This window comes from Gorilla gorilla, chromosome 12 (genome assembly GCF_029281585.2).
Source record: "Gorilla gorilla gorilla isolate KB3781 chromosome 12, NHGRI_mGorGor1-v2.1_pri, whole genome shotgun sequence".
Taxonomy (NCBI): Eukaryota; Metazoa; Chordata; class Mammalia; order Primates; family Hominidae; genus Gorilla; species Gorilla gorilla.
The window spans coordinates 92629433-92647213 of record NC_073236.2 but is presented as its reverse complement, the minus strand read 5'-3'; the positions used below and the strand labels follow the sequence as shown (position 1 = coordinate 92647213).

At 48.2% G+C, this 17781-nt stretch overlaps 1 protein-coding gene across 3 annotated transcripts in view; it reads right to left on the bottom strand.

Moving 5' to 3' along the window:
• The window catches only part of STPG4 (sperm-tail PG-rich repeat containing 4), a 68670-nt gene that overhangs the window by 3713 nt on the left and 47176 nt on the right, over positions 1–17781 (bottom strand). The window lies entirely within an intron of this gene.

Genomic DNA, 17781 nt, shown 5'->3' with positions numbered 1-17781 from the left:
CATGCATGCCTCATGCCGTACTTCTCCCTCTGACTGTTAAAGGTGACTTGCTGCTCCAAGCTGATGCTTATTCATATAAATGTCATATATGTTATCTTAGTCCAAAAAAGTATTCATAGCAATTCACTGATATAAGCACAATGCTATGAGATAAACATAAATAGGTGAACACAATTTTAAAAAGACAATCACTCCAGTAGGAAAATTAGCAACAGGCCATTCATAAAGAGGATATACAAACGTTCAATGAGCAAACTTTGAGGAAGGAGGGCTTTAACCTCATTTATAACCAAATAAATTCTAATTTAAAAAACAAACTTCCTTTTTTCCCCACGAGGTGAGGGGAAGGGGGTTCCAAAAATTAAAACAGGTTAAGAAAGAAGAGAGAGAGGAAGGAAGAAAGGGAGGGAGAAAAGGAAGGAAAGAAGGAAGGGAAGGAAGGGAGGGAGGGAGGGGAAGGAAGGAGAGAGGGAATGAAGGAAGCCAAAGCTTTAACAACCAGCACAAGCACTCCTTATGATGCTGGCAGAAGCATAAATTTGTTCAGCCTTTCCAGAGTGCAATCTGGCAGGATATGAAACAGCTTAAAACATATATGCCTATCCAGAGAGGGAGAAAGAAGAAAAGAGAGTGGTTATTGGTTGTTGCAGGAAACCAGGAGACAAATGATGAGTCTTCAGCCTAGAATGTGGCAGGGAAAATGGGAATAGCCCAAACACCACACTGGATAATGCTAACATGATGTTCATCTTTTTTTTCCCCTAGTAATTCGCTTTTTTCCCCCTCCATTTTCAAATAGCTAGGGTTCCTTGCCTCAGGAATGGGACAGGGCAAAAAACAGAAATAAGTGTTTTTCTAGCATGATGTCTTGGATCTGTTTCTAAATAATGCAGGAGTTAGGGGAAGTGGGTGGGAGTATTAACCCAAAACACTGGCCTAAAATTGAACATTGCTGAATTGTTGACTAGGTATATGAGGTTTCAATACAGTATTCTAAGTTGTATATATTTTTCAAGTTTTCACAAAACGGAGTTTAAGACGACGTATATTTATTATTTTGACCCAGCAATTCCAGTTTTAGGCATGCACCTTAAGAAAACAATTGAGAATGTGTGCAAATATTTAGCCACAAAGACTGTAACATTGTTTCCAAAAGTGAAAACTGGGAAATAAACTAAATAATGGATGATATGTGCCTGGTTAAATAAATTACAATGCTTCCATCCAGCAGTCCAGTGTTGATGAGTTTTTATAGACATAACAACTACTCCCAAATGTCATTAAGTCAAAAATGCAAGCTGAACAAATGCGCATAAAAAAAACTTGGAATGAAATTATCTCAGAATGTTCATAAACAGTAGTTTTCTTGGGGTAGTGGTGTGTTGAATAAAAAGGAAACAAAAAAATTTTTTTGCTTATATGCATTTTCTAATTTTTCTACAATGAACACAAGTACTCCTGAAACAAGAAAAAAAGATACTTAATGTATAGATAAATGACTACGGAAATTAGGTAAAGAAGAAGAGAGGCCAGGCATGGTGGCTCATGCCTGTAATCCCAGCATTTTGGGAGGCCAAGGCTGGTGGATCACTTGAGGTCAGGAGTTCAAGACCAGCCTGGGCAACATGGTGAGATCTTGTCTCTAAAAAATATAAAAATTAGCCAGTTGTGGGGGTGTGTTCCTGTGGTCCCAGCTACTTGGGAGGCTGAGGTGAGAGGATCACCTGAGCCACAGAGGTCAAGGCTGCAGTGAGCCATGATCATGTCACCGCACTCCAGCCTGGGAAACAGAATGAGACCCAAGAAAAGAAAAAAGAAAAGAAAAGGGGAGGGGAGGGAGAAAGGGAAGGGAGGGAGAAGGGGAGGGGAGGGGAGGGAGAAGGGGAGGGGAGGGGAGAGGAGGAGAAAGGGAGCAGAGGGGAGAGGAGGAGAAAGGGAGGGGAAGGGAGAGGAGAGAGAGCCAGCAGTAAGGTCATAATAGGGACATGTATCTGTAAGATCCTTATAATAGGTAAGGCTGGCCACAAATGAGAACACAGTTTTCGCAGAACAAGCACTGCACTGCAGACCCTCCACGGTTTTGTTTTGTTTTTTTTTGAGACAGTCTCACTCTGTCGCCCAGGCTGGAGTGCAGTCACGCCATCTCGGCTCACTGCAAGCTCCGCCTCCCGGGTTCAAGCGATTCTTCTGCATCAGCCTCTCAAGTAGCTAGGACTACAGGTGCGTGCCACCAAGCCTGGCTAATGTTTGTATTTTTAGTAGAGACGGGGTTTCACCATATTGGCCAGGCTGGTCTCGAACTCTTGACCTCATGATCTGCCCGCCTCAGCCTCTCAAAGTGCTGGGATTACAGGTGTGAGCCACCGCACCCGGCCCTTCCACAGGATTCAAAGCAAGGCTTTCCCATTCTCTCTGGCAGGTGGCACAGCCATGTAATCGGGGCTGCCATTCTCAATTACTCCACCATGAATGGAGTCTGTTATTATCAGCCAAGCACACATCTGATAATCAAGGGATAGATGCGCCTCATCATTTTTACAACTCATGGCAGAGAGATGAAAACAGTCATGTTTTCAAACTGATGTATACGTGTGACAGAGGTTGCTGTCAGGGTGAGGCTCTCTGTTTGGTGTGAATTCTGTACTCACATTGAAGAAATCTAAGCCATAACAAACACAAAGAAGCAAAACGCCAAGAAAATCTGCACAGGAACAGTTTGTACAGGAGCCTCTCAGTTTGGCCATAAAGATGCAGTGCTCTGAAGCCAGATGAGTAGCTGGGGCAAGAGATGATGCTGAGTGTGCTACCATTGATTCCACACCTATGATGGCCATCTGCAGAACGGCTAAGGAGCGACCTGCCCCTTTTCCCCAGGCCTAATGCGGCTTTGCTTTCTAAAGCTTCCCAGTCTCAAGCTGCCTGGGAGTCCAGGCATGAAGGCTGATGAAGCATGATGCATTGCCATCCCATCCAGCAGTTTCCTTGCATGGACTTGGTCATCTGAATCAAAGGGACTAAGATGTGCTGCAGAAAGAAGTTACTGAACGCTATTCCACATGCGGCAGATGGGATCTTTAAGAGGGAGCACTGGGGAAGTGGATATAAGCCCAAGTTCATATTCCAAAGCCACAGGCATGTTGCGGCAAAGCCGTGACTATTCTGAGACTGCTCATGGCCGGGCCCTGCAATGGCCAGGAAACAGCTCTAGCAGAGTCCCCACTGCTGCCCCATCTGAGGACGGCTTGAGTGGACAGATGGCTCGGGATGTGCCATTTCTGAACCCAGTTCAATAGGAGGGTGTTTAAAACAAGAGGGACATTTGAACCATGTTCTCCTCTTCCTTAAAGCTGAGCACTCTGCTCTCTCCTTTACTGGGGATCCTCAAGTGTGATCCAGACCTTGGGTCTCACATTGTGTATGATACGTGTGCAGAGGGAGGCCTCGGATTCACCAAGCAGCACTAAGCATCTCTTCCACAAATCAAATGGGCCGTTTCTTAAACCTTGCTTTTGTCAGGGCCATGCTTTGGCAACTGTGGGTTTCCCAAAGCTAAACCTTTCAAAGACCACTGACAAAAATTCTGTCTCCAGGGGAGAACAGAATAGTCACCTTCCTAGAGTCCTAGAACTTGATGTCAAAAGAAACAACAGGGAAACTTTACAGTATCTGTTCCTCAGCTCTGGTACATGATTACATCTCAACCCTCCTGATGAGAATATCATTGTCTTCCCTTTGAAGAAGCCCTATTTAATTGTGCTTTTATTTGAGGGCAACTTTAACCAACGGGAGCTGTAAGGATTATTACACAGATGAATAAAATACTCTCTTTGGCCTCTGGGGAATTTGGAGTCCAGTGAGGGATGTAGGCAGAACCAAACAGAAATACCACAAAAGAATAAATGGAGATAGGAGGGGCTGGGGTGGTGCTGAGCAAGAGCTGAGCTATCTGCCTGGCTTTCAGATGCCAAACCAGGCTCTGGTGTAACAGGGCTGTCTTGTTAAGTGTGATCCCAGTGGGTTACGGGATGTTGCCAAGGCCAGGAGCTTTCATCTTGCTGCAAAAGACTCAGACTTTCCTGGAGAGCTCCTAGGTCTCTGTCATACCACGAAGAAGCCTGGCTTATTGGTTCCAACTTCTGATGGGTCATAATGCTGTATAACATTACAGGCCTTTGGTAAGCCTGACATTTCCTGCCTGCACACACTCCTCCCCAGGGCTGAGAGGCTGGGACTGGTTAATCTGTATAATCAATACACTCCTCCGGAGTGAAGACGTGTATCACTCCGGGGCAGCCCAGGGCAGCCAAATGCCAGATGCCTCCTAGAGAACGTGAGAGTAGATGAAACTGTCCCAAGTTGTTAGGCATCGAATTCTATACCCCCCAATCGTAAGTCCTGGGAATTTCCATTGTGTTGACATGGCTTCCATGCTGAGTACTGTCTCTGCCCAGTTTTTAAGGTCTTATGAATTTGGAATTCCCGGTACCTCAGTATGTGACCGGATTTGGAAATAGGGTTGTTGCAGATGTAATTATTTAAGCTGCAGTCATTAGGGTGGGGCCTCGTCCAACATGGCTGTTGTCCTTTATTAAAAGGGGAAATTTGGATACAGAGACATGCTCACAGGGAAAACACCATGTGAAAACAAAGGTGTGGAACTCTAAACCGAGGAAGACCAAGGAATGCCAGCAAGCCACCACGAGCTGCGAATGAGGCATGAGCAGATTGTCCCTCACAGCACTCAGAAGGAACCCACACTGCCAACACCTTGGGCTGGGACTTCCAGTCTCCAGAACTGTGAGACAACACATTTTTGTTGTACTGGGCACAACAAATACCCAGTTTGTGGTACTTCGTTATGGCAGCCCTAGCACACGAATACATCAGTGTTCAGCTCATGTCTTTATTCAGCCAATATACATTGTTCCAGGCCGTGGGCTGGAAGCTGGGAATACAGTGATGTATGACTGTCTCCTAACAGCTGCTCTCTCCTCATTCCTTAGTGTTAGAACAATTTTTAACTGGGCTCATGTCTACCCAGAATAAGGATTCACTTTCCCAGCCTCCCTGGCAGCTAGGTGTGGCTGCATGACTAATCCTGTGCCAATAGGATGGAGGTGGCAAAGGTGCATGCAAATTCCAAGGGGAAGCCTTCAGGAGAGGGCATATTGTGTTGCTTCCCCACGCTCCTTCCTGCCCACTGGGCCCCTGTTCCCTACTCTCTGGGACCATGAGGATGGAAGCCATGCTCAGCAGAACAGCCCATAGGAGGAGTCTGATGCAGTAGAGTTGCCACACCAGCCCTAAACTGCCCACTGCAGAGACTGTATACAAGAGAGAAATCAATTCCTATCTTGCTTATAACATTGTTATTTAGGGTCTGTGTTACTGGCAGCAGAACTTAGTCCTCATCGACCAAGTAGGCGTGGATTTCCTATGCTCATCAGCCTCACATTCTAGCAAGGAAGGCATACCTTACCAAAAATCAATCAATCAATCAATCACAATGTGGGGAGTATCACACAAAGGGATGTATAGGATGCTACGGAGAGCACCTCAGAGAGTAAAGCCATCTGGTCCAAGGGGTCCAAGAAGCCTCTCAAGGAAGTACATTTGAGGCTGGTGGAAGGGTTTGTGGGAAGCTGTGTTGGGAAAGTTAGGCCAGAATGGGCAGGGCCTCGAGGACAAGCCTAGAGAGAAGGATGTTATTCACTTTAACCTCGCTGGGACAAATTCACTGCATTGCAAAAACAAAATAAAAAGTGTTAACTGGACTGTGCTGATTTAATTAGTAGAAAAGACCAAAGAACAGATGATTAGTGGTCGCCAGGATATCTTAATCTGTGTGCAAGTTAACAGTAGGAATTCTCTTCCATTCAACTTTCTGAACCATGAATGTCCCAGGGAGTTAGGGACTGCTGCTAGGTTGAATGTGTCAAACCTCATTAAAACCAAGCTTAAAAAGTCAAATCCACAAATATTCACTGAAACCTGCTGTGAGCAAGGTATTTAGGCCAGAGATTCTTGCAGATGTTAAAGACATTTCGTCTAGGATCATTGACTTCAGGGTGCCTGCAATCTAGTTGTGAAGACAAGGACAAAAATCTAGTGAAAATCCCAATATACGAATTAAGGAACCACCATCACTACAGCAACCAAAAAGCAAACTGTCACAGAATAGAATTCAATATGAAATGAGTGAGTATACCAACTCGGAGGGCTTATGATGAGTTCACAGTGAGGGGAGGCCACGGGGAGAGGCAAGTGATATGAGGAAGCTCCAGGGAAGAGGGGTCTGGAGTAACCCCTTGAAGACAGGGAGGACAAAGGTGGACAGGGAGGGAGGGATATGAGGGGCAAAGGCATGGGGCAAGCAGGTAGAGACTGGCGGAGTGCACTCAGATTCATGTGCAAAAGGGATTCTTAATCATTACTATGTTACAAAATTTAATTTTAAGTTGTTAAAACAAATGAGATCATGTAAACTCATGAAGAAAATAAACCATAGAGCAAATCCTTTAATATGAGATATGACTCAATCTTACTCCATAGTAACCAACTTGAATTTGCTAAACTTACTTTAAAAAAATCATCTTTCCCCAGAAAGCGCACACATTCTATTTCCCAGGTGAAGAATCTCTGTGCACTGCTATGGTCTGGATGCTGATGTCCCCCCAAAATTCGTATGTTGGAACCTGATGGCCCCTGTGATAGTGTTAAGATGTGGGGCCTTTGGGAGGTGATTATGTCATTAGGGCTTCTTCCTCAGGGATGGGACTCCTGCGCTTATAAAAGAGGCCTGAGGAAGCTTGTCTGCCTTCCTCAGACAGGAAGGATGCTGCTTTCTAGCTGCATCCTCTTATGGCGGAAGTTTCTGCCCTTCGCCACGTGCAGATACAGCTAGAAGCACCATCTATGAGGAAGGGGCCCTCATCAGACACCAACCTTGATCTTGGACTTCCTGGCCTCCAGAACTGTGAACAATACATTTCTATGGTTTATAAATTACCCAGTCTAAGGTATTTTGTTACAGCAGCAGGAATGGACTAAGTGGACCAAGAAACATGTGGTGTGCATTCACAGATGTCTGCATAGGCTCCTGTCAAAAAATGCACTGAGGGGCTGGATGCAGTGTCTCACGCCTGTAATCCCAGCACTTTTGGAGGCCCGGATGGGTAGATCTCTTGAGGCCAGGAGTTTGAGACCAGCCTGGCCAACATGGTGAAACCCCATCTCTTAAAAAAAAAAAAAAATGCACTGAGGGACCTGAAATTCAACTTTCTCAGGTTAACACCTTTTTGCTTTTCACGTGTGTACGAACACGAGAATGGTTTTTGCAGTTTGATGGCAGATGTAAACATCTAAATGTCACCATGTATTTCCAGTTTCTGCAAGCCTTCATTCTGAATTCTCGTTTACAGACAGGAGCAGATTAAAGCCCTTTGGGTGCTGGTCTTCCAGGCCTCCTGTCTACCCTGACCCAAAACGGGTTCAGCAGGCAGCCTTCACTGCTGCCCACTGACAGCTCCCCACAGACCGGCGAGCCAGAGAGCTGCCCCCTCCCTGCAGCCATCTCTACTTCACAGCATTCTTTCACACACCTACTTTCATTTCATCCTCATGCCAGCCTGGTGCGGGAGGTGCTAATATCTCTATTTAACAGATGAGAAAGTGAGGCTCAGCGGGGTTAGAAACCAGTGATTTAACGTTTCAGCTGTGGGAGCCAGAACCAGTTACTGGCCTTGCTTTTCAGTGCTGGAAAGTATCAGTAGTTAGTTCTAAGCTGTTTTTCTTTAAAATCGTAAAGCTAAAGGGAATCTAGAAAGAGCACATAATCCACTCCCATTTATCTCAGCACAAACAACTTTCAGTTGATATATTGAAAAGAGAAAGGGTCAGAAAAAAATTATGACCCCAAATATCTATATATATCCATGCATTAAATACAAGTAATAAGCAGCATAAACTGAAATTACTACATGGGGTGGTAAAAATGATCTCCCCAAATTTGGTGTGTGTGATACACTGCTCAAAAGAGGAAAAAAAAAAGCCCCTCAGCAAGGAGGACAGAATCCTGTGTGGAGGTGGGTACAGAGAAAAGCTACAGCCACCTCTCTGGGCACTCAAGAGGTGGTGTGTGGCAGGCCCTATGCAACTCAGGAAATTCTAGAATTCTGTAAACATTGGTCTACAGGTTCCCAAGAGAAGGGGGTCATACACGCTGGTGGATGGGGTAGAAGCAAACCTGTTAGGGGCCAAAAGTTATTCACATTTGCAAAATTAGTAATTGGCGATACCTCTGAAGTGTACCTTGGTACTGCTTATTTCTGCAAAGAGAGAAAATGTGACGGTCTGGGTAGTTCCAGTTAGGCTGTCGCATGGGAGGGGCAACACCAAGTGATCACAAACCTACCCTGCCTCAAGGTGCAGCTTTCACAGGAACACACATGCCAAGGACGCCCAGGTTATTCAGACTGGCTGTAGGTGTTCACTGCCTCATCCTCTGTTTTCTTAGGAGGCCGCAGGAGCAGAAGGCAACCCACAATGGTTTGAAATCTGAGGCAGTTCTGGCCTCAAACTTGGACAGGGCTGGCAACTGCCCTGAACCCTCTCCTCCCACTTCCCCAGGCTGCTGCCCCAGGTGTGAGAGCTGCCCTGACAACGCAAATGGCTAAAGCCTCAGCACCGGCAGGAGCAGGACTAGGAAGTTCTTCTCTTACATCTCCCAGATGCTTTGCTAACAGTAGAAGCAACTTCAGACAAGTGAGGCACCAAAGGAATGAAGGGCACTGAGAAGAATGGAAATCTGGAAGGCCATCTTTCTATTTTTGAGAGGTGACAGCGTGCTGGCAGTCCTCAGAGCCCTCGCTCGCTCTCGGCGCCTCCTCTGCCTGGGCTCCCACTTTGGCAGCACTTGAGGAGCCCTTCAGCCCACCGCTGCACTGTGGGAGCCCCTTTCTGGGCTGGCCAAGGCTGGAGCTGGCTCCCTCAGCTTGCAGAGAGGTGTGGAGGGAGAGGCGCGAGTGGGAACCGGGGCTGCGTGTGGCGCTTGCGGGCCAGCTGGAGTTCCGGGTGGGCATGGGCTTGGTGGGCCCCACACTCAGAGCAGCTGGCCGCCCTGCCGGCCCCGGGCAATGAGGGGCTTAGCACCCAGGCCAGCGGCTGTGGAGGGTGTACTGGGTCCCCCAGCAGTGCCAGCCCACCAGTGCTGCATTCGATTTCTTGCCGGGTCTTAGCTGCCTTCCCAAGGGGCAGGGCTCGGGACCTGCAGCCCGCCATGCCTGAGCCTCCCACCCCCTCCATGGGCTCCTGTGCAGCCCCAGCCTCCCCGATGAGCGCTGCCCCCTGCTCCAAGGTGCCCAGTCCCATCGACACCCAAGGGCTGAGGAGTGCGGGCGCACGGTGTGGGACTGGCAGGCAGCTCCACCTGCAGCCCTGGTGCAGGATCCATTGGGTGAAGCCAGGTGGGCTCCTGAGTCTGGTGGGGACGTGGAGAACCTTTATGTCTAGCTCAGGGATTGTAAATACACCAATCGGCACTCTGTATCTAGCTCAAGGTTTGTAAATACACCAATCAGCACCCTGTGTCTAGCTCAGGGTTTGTGAATGCACCAATCCACACTCTGTATCTAGCTACTCTGGTGGGGCCTTGGAGAACCTTTGTGTCGACACTCTGTATCTAGTTAATCTAGTGGGGACTTAGAGAACCTTTGTGTCTAGCTCAGGGATTGTAAACACACCAATCAGCGCCCTGTCAAAACAGACCACTCGGCTCTACCAATCAGCAGGATATGGGTGGGGCCAGATAAGAGAAAAAAAGCAGGCTCCCCGAGCCAGCAGTGGCAACCGGCTCGAGTCCCCTTCCACACTGTGGAAGCTTTGTTCTTTCGCTCTTTGCAATAAATCTTGCTACTGCTCACTCTTTGGGTCCATGCTGCTTTTATGAGCTGTAACACTCACCGCGAAGGTCTGCAGCTTCACTCCTCAAGCCAGCAAGACCACGAGCCCACTGGGAGGAACGAACAACTCCAGACACGCCACCTTAAGAGCTGTAACACTCACCACAAAAGTCTGCAGCTTCACTCCTGAGCTAGCGAGACCACGAACCCACGAGAAGGAAGAAACTCCAAACACATCCGAACATCAGAAGGAATAAACTCCAGACGCGCCACCTTAAGAGCTGTAACACTCACCACGAGGGTCCGTGGCTTCATTCTTGAAGTCAGTGAGACCAAGAACCCACCAATTCCGGACACATTTTGGCGACCCAGATGGGACATTCGCCTATCACCAAGCGGTGAGACAATTGCCAAGCAGTGAGACCATCGCCGAGCGGTGAGACCATCACCTATCGCCAAGCAGTGAGTACCATCGGACCCCTTTCGCTTGCTATTCTGTCCTATTTTTCCTTAGAATTCAGGGGCTAAATACCAGGCACCTGTCGGCCAGCTAAAAGCGACTAGTGCGGCCACCGGACTAAAAACATGGGTGTCAAGCTTTCCGGGAAAGGGCTCTCTAACAACCCCCGACTCTTCAGAATTGGGATCATTGGTTTGCCTGGAACCAGCTTCCGCTTTTCCTGTACCTCTGGGCTGAGCCGAGGGTCGACAGAGAGGAAAGCCATGCAGCTCCAGGGTCCCGACAACAAGTTGGTTGACCCTGCGGCCATGAGTGGAACTCTAAAAGCACGTCACCCAAGCGAGACTCACCCATCTATCCTATCTATCCTGACCCTTGCCCCCTGGGTCCTAATGCCTGCCAGACAAACTTCCTCTCACCTCTCTTCTCTGAGGTTAGTCCCGCTTCTAAAAATTGCTACCTGTCTCTGGTGCTTTTCTAGTTTCTCCTATAAGAATGATTTCTACTATAAACTCCAGGACTCTGTTACCTTCTTTAGGCACCCGGGTTCACCAATCAGAAAGACATAATTTTTGCCCAAAGCCCCATCATAGTGGGGACTACCTGGAATTTTAGGATCCCTCCTTAGACTAACAGGCCTAACAAAAGCTATTCCTGAAGCTAGGATATGGGGAGCCTCAGAAATTGTATCCTTCCTATTCATATAAGTGAGGACAAAAGGTGTCACTCTTCCAACCCTGAAGATCCCTTCCCTCCCTCAGGGTATGGCCCTCCACTTCATTTTTTGGGCATAACATCTTTATAGGAAAGGGGTAAAGTCCCAGTACTAACAGGAGAATGCTTAGGACTCTAACAGGTTTTTGAGAATGTGTCGGTAAGGGCCACTAAATCCAATTTTTCTCGGTCGGTCCTCCCTGTGGTCTAGGAGGACAGGCAAGGGTGCAGGATTTCGAGAATGCGTTGGTAAGGACCACTAAATCCGACCCTCCTCGGTCCTCCATGTGGTCTGGGAGGAAAACTAGTGTTTCTGCTGCTGCGTCGGTGAGCGCAACTATTCCGATCAGCAGGGTCCAGGGACCGTTGCAGGTTCTTGGGAAGGGGTTGTTTCCGCTGCTGCGTCGGTGAGCACAACTATTCCAATCAGCAGGGTCCAGGGACCATTGCGGGTTCTTGGGCAGGGGAAGAAACAAAATAAACCAAAACCGCCGGCAGTTTTGTCTTTCAGATGGGGAAACATTCAGGCATCAACAGGCCCACCCTTGAAATGCATCCTAAGCCATTGGGACCAATTTGACCCACAAACCCTGAAAAAGAGGCAGCTCATTATTTTCTGCACTACGGCTTGGCACCAATATTCTGTCTCTGATGGGGAAAAATGGCCATCTGAGGGAAGTACAAATTACAATACTATCCTGCAGCTTGACCTTTTCTGTAATAGGGAAGGCAAATGGAGTGAAATACCTTATGTCCAAGCTTTCTTTTCATTGAGAGAGAATACACAACTATGCAAAGCTTGCAATTTACATCCGACAGGAGGACCCCTCAGCTTACCCCCATATCCTAGCCTCCCTATAGCTCCCCTTCCTATCAATGATAATCCTCCTCTCATCTCCCCTGCCCAGAAGGAAGTAAGCAAAGAAATCTCCAAAGGACCATAAAAAGCCCCGGGCTATCGGTTATGTCCCCTTCAAGTTGTAGGGGGAGGGGAATTTGGCCCAACCTGGGTACCTGTCCCCTTCTCCCTCTCTGATTTAAAGCAGATCAAGGCAGACCTGGGGAAGTTTTCAGATGATCCTGATAGGTACATAGATGTCCTACAGGGTCTAGGGCAAACCTTTGACCTCACTTGTAGAGATGTCATGCTACTGTTAGATCAAACCCTGGCCTTTAATGAAAAGAATGCGGCTTTAGCTGCAGCCCGAGAGTTTGGAGATACCTGGTATCTTAGTCAAGTAAATGACAGAATGACAGCCGACGAAAGGGACAAATTCCCTACTGGTCAGCAAGCCATCCCCAGTATGGATCCCCACTGGGACCTTGACTCAGATCATGGGGACTGGAGTCGTAAACATCTGTTGACCTGTGTTCTAGAAGGACTAAGGAGAATTAGAAAAAAGCCCATGAATTATTCAATGATGTCCACCATAACTCAGGGAAAGGAAAAAAATCCTTCTGCCTTCCTCGAGCAGCTAGGAGAGGCCTTAAGAAAATATACTCCCCTGTCATCCAAATCACTCGAGGGTCAATTGATTCTAAAAGATAAGTTTATTACCCAATCAGCCGCAGATATCAGGAGAAAGCTCCAAAAGCAAGCCCTGGGCCCTGAACAAAATCTAGAGATATTATTAAACCTGGCAACCTCGGTGTTCTATAATAGGGACCAAGAGGAACAGGCCCAAAAGGAAAAGCGAGATCAGAGAAAGGCCGCAGCCTTAGTCATGGCCCTCAGACAAACAAACCTTGGTGGTTCAGAGAGGACAGAAAACGGAGCAGGCCAATCACCTGGTAGGGCTTGTTATCAGTGTGGTTTACTAGGACACTTTAAAAAAGATTGTCCAATGAGAAACAAGCTGCCCCCTCATCCATGTCCACTACGCCGAGGCAATCACTGGAAGGTGCACTGCCCAGAGGATGAAGGTTCCCTGGGTCAGAAGCCCCTAACCAGATGATCCAACAATAGGACTGAGGGTGCCCAGGGCAAGTGCCAGCTCATGTCATCACCCTCACTGAGCCCCGGGTATGTTTAACTATTGAGGGCCAGGAAATTGACTTCCTCCTGGACACTGGCACAGCCTTCTCAGTGTTAATCTCCTGTCCTGGACGACTGTCCTCAAGATCCATTACCATCTGAGGAATCCTGGGACAGTCTGTAACCAGGTATTTCTCCCACCTCCTCAGTTGTAATTGGGAGACTTTGCTCTTTTCACATGCCTTTCTTGTTATGCCTGAAAGTCCCACACCCTTATTAGGGAGAGATATATTAGCCAAGGCTGGAGCTATTATCTACATGAATATGGGGAACAAGTTACCCATTTGTTGTCCCCTACTTAAGGAGGGAATCAACCCTGAAGTCTGGGCATTGGAAGGAAAATTTGGAAGGGCAAAAAATGCCCACCCAGTCCAAATCAGGTTAAAAGATCCCACCACTTTTCCTTATCAAAAGCCATATCCCTTAAGGCATGAAGCTCATAAAGGATTACGGAATACTGTTAAACATTTTAAAGCTCAAGCCTTAGTAAGGAAATGCAGCAGTCACTGCAACACCCCAATTCTGGGAGTACAAAAACCAAACGGTCAGTGGAGACTAGTGCAAGATCTTAGACTCATTAATGAGGCAGTAATTCCACTATATCCAGTTGTACCCAACCCCTATATCCTGCTCTCTCAAATACCAGAGGAAGCAGAATGGTTCATGGTTCTGGACCTCAAGGATGCCTTCTTCTGTATTCCCCTGCATTCTGACTCCCAGTTCCTCTTTGCCTTTGAGGATCCCACAGACCACATGTCCCAACTTACGTGGACGGTCTTGCCCCAAGGGTTTAGGGATAGCCCTCATCTGTTTGGTCAGGCACTGGCCCAAGATCTAGGCCACTTCTCAAGTCCAGGCACTCTGGTCCTTCAATATGTGGATGATTTACTTTTGGCTACCAGTTTGGAAGCCTCATGCCAGCAGGCTACTCTAGATCTCTTGAACTTTCTAGCTAATCAAGGGTACAAGGTGTCTAGGTCGAAGGCCCAGCTTTGCCTACAGCAGGTCAAATATCTAGGCCTAATCTTAGCCAGAGGGGCCAGGGCCCTCAGCAAGGAACGAATACAGCCTATACTGGCTTATCCTTGCCCTAAGACGTTAAAACAGTTGAGGGGGTTCCTTGGAATTGCCAGCTTTTGCCAACTATGGATCCCCAGATACGGCTAGATAGCCAGACCCCTCTATACTCAAATCAAGGAAACCCAGAGGGCAAATGCTCATCTAGTAGAATGGGAACCAGAGGCAGAAACAGCCTTCAAAACCTTAAAGCAGGCCCTAGTACAAGCTCCAGCTTTAAGCCTTCCCACAGGACAGAACTTCTCTTTATACGTCACAGAGAGAGCCGGGATAGCTCTTGAAGTCCTTACTCAGACTTGTGGTACAACCTCACAACCAGTGGCATACCTAAGTAAGGAAACTGATGTAGTAGCAAAAGGCTGGCCTCACTGTTTAAGGGTAGTTGCAGCAGTGGCCGTCTTAGTGTCAGACGCTATCAAAATAATACAAGGAAAGGATCTCACTGTCTAGACTACTCATGATGTAAATGGCATACTAGGTGCCAAAGGAAGTTTATGGCTATCAGACAACTGCCTACTTAGATACCAGGCGCTACTCCTTGAGGGACTGGTGCTTCAAATACGCACCTGCGTGGCCCTCAACCCTGCCACTTTTCTCCCAGAGGATGGGGAACCAATCGAACATGACTGCCAACAAATTATAGTCCAGACTTACGCTGCCCGAGATGATCTCTTAGAAGTCCCCTTAACTAATCCTGACCTTAACCTATATACCGATGGAAGTTCATTTGTGGAGCATGGGATACGAAGGGCAGGTTATGCCGTAGTTAGTGATGTAACCATACTTGAAAGCAAGCCTCTTCCCCCAGGGACCAGTGCCCAGTTAGCAGAACTAGTGGCACTTACCTGAGCCTTAGAACTGGGAAAGGGAAAAAGAATAAATGTGTATACAGATAGCAAGTATGCTTATCTAATCCTACATGCCCATGCTGCAATATGGAAAGAGAAGGAGTTCCTAATCTCTGGGGAAACCCCCATTAAATACCACCAGGAAATTATAGAGTTATTGCATGCAATGCAAAAACACAAAGAGGTGGGAATCTTACACTGACAAAGCCATCCAAATGGGAAGGAGAGGGGAGAACAGCAGCATAAGTGGCTGGCAGAGGTAGGGAAAGACCAGCAAGAAGGAAAGAGAGAAAAAGAAAGAGAAAGAAAGAGAGGAAGAAACAAAGAGGGAGTCAGAGAGAAAGAGAAAGAGACAAAGGAGAAGTCAAAGAGAAAAAAAGAGAGATGGAAGTAGTAAAGAAAAAACACTGTATCCCATTCCTTTAAAAGCCAGGGTAAATTTCTGTCTACCCAGCCAAGGCATATTTTTCTATGTGGAACATTGACCTATATCTGCCTCCCCATTAACTGGACAGGCACCTGCACCTTAGTCTTTCTAAGTCCCAACATTAACATTGCCCGAGGAAATCAGACCTTATCAGTACCCCTCAAAGCTCAAGTCCGTCAGCGCAGAGCCATACAACTAATACCCCTATTTATAGGGTTAGGAATGGCTACTGCTACAGGAACCGGAATAGCTGGTTTATCAACTTCATTATCCTACTACCACACACTCTGAAAGGATTTCTCAGACAGTTTGCACGAAATAATGAAATCTATCCTTACTTTACAATCCCAAATAGACTCTTTGGCAGCAGTGACTCTCCAAAACCGCTGAGGCCTAGACCTCCTCACTGCTGAAAAAGGAGGACTCTGCACCTTCTTAGGGGAAGAGTGTTGTTTTTACACTAACCAGTCAGGGATAGTACGAGATGCCGCCCGGCGTTTACAGGAAAAGTCTTCTGAAATCAGACAATGCCTTTCAAATTCTTATGCCAACCTCTGGAGTTGGGCAACATGGCTTCTCCCCTTTCTAGGTCCCTTGGCAGCCATCTTGCTGTTACTTGCCTTTGGGCCCTGTATTTTTTAACCTTCTTATCAAATTTGTTTCCTCTAGAATCGAGGCCATCAAGCTACAGATGGTTTTACAAATGGAACCCCAAATGAGTTCAACTAACAACTTCTACCAAGGACCCCTGGACTGACCCACTGGCACTTCCACTGGCCTAGAGACCTCCCTTCTGGAGGACACTACAACTGCAGGGCCCCTTCATCGCCCCTATCCAGCAGGAAGTAGCTACAACGGTCATTGGCCAAATTCCCAACAGCAGTTGGGGTGTCCTGTTTAGAGGGGGGATTGAGAGGTGACAGCGAGCTGGCAGTCCTCAGAGCTCTCTCTCGCTTTCAGCACCTCCTCTGCCTGGGCTCCCACTTTGGCGGCACTTAAGGAGCCCTTCAGCCCACCACTGCACTGTGGGAGCCCCTTTCTGGGCTGGCCAAGGCCAGAGCTGGCTCCCTCAGCTTGCAGGGAGGTGTGGAGGGAGAGGCGCGAGTGGGAACCGGGGCTGCGCGTGGCACTTGCGGGCCAGCTGGAGTTCCAGGTGGGCATGGGCTTGGTGGGCCCCGCACTCGGAGCAGCTGGCCGGCCCAGCTGGCCCCGGACAACGAGGGGCTTAGCACCCAGGCCAGCGGCTGTGGAGGGTGTACTGGGTCCCCCAGCAGTGCCAGCCCACCAGTGCTGCATTCGATTTCTCGCTGGGTCTTAGCTGCCTTCCCAAGGGGCAGGGCTCGGGACCTGCAGCCCGCCATGCCTGAGCCTCCCACCCCCTCCATGGGCTCCTGTGCAGCCCCAGCCTCCCCGATGAGTGCCGCCCCCTGCTCCAAAGTGCCCAGTCCCATCGACACCCAAGAGCTGAGGAGTGCGGGCACACGGCACGGGACTGGCAGGCAGCTCCACCTGCAGCCCCGGTGCGGGATCCACTGGGTGAAGCCAGCTGGGCTCCTGAGTCTGGTGGGGACGTGGAGAACCTTTATGTCTAGCTCAGGGATTGTAAATACACCAATCGGCACTCTGTATCTAGCTCAAGGTTTGTAAACACACCAATCAGCACTCTGTGTCTAGCTCAGGGTTTGTGAATGCACCAATCCACACTCTGTATCTAGCTACTCTGGTGGGGCCTTGGAGAACCTTTATGTCTAGCTCAGGGATTGTAAATATACCAATCGGCACTCTGTATCTAGCTCAAGGTTTGTAAATACACCAATCAGCACCCTGTGTCTAGCTCAGGGTTTGTGAATGCACCAATCCACACTCTGTATCTAGCTACTCTGGTGGGGCCTTGGAGAACCTTTGTGTCGACACTCTGTATCTAGTTAATCTAGTGGGGACGTGGAGAACCTTGGTGTCTAGTTCAGGGATTGTAAACGCACCAATCAGCGCCCTGTCAAAACAGACCACTCGGCTCTACCAATCAGCAGGATGTGGGTGGGGCCAGATAAGAGAAAAAAAGCAGGCTGCCCTAGCCAGCAGTGGCAACCCGCTTGAGTCCCCTTCCACACTGTGGAAGCTTTGTTCTTTCGCTCTTTGCAATAAATCTTGCTACTGCTCATTCTTTGGGTCCACACTGCTTTTATGAGCTGTAACACTCACCATGAAGGTCCGCAGCTTCACTCCTGAGCCAGCGAGACCACGAACCCATGACAAGGAAGAAACTCCGAACATATCTGAACATCAGAAGGAACAAACTCCAGACGCGCCACCTTAAGAGC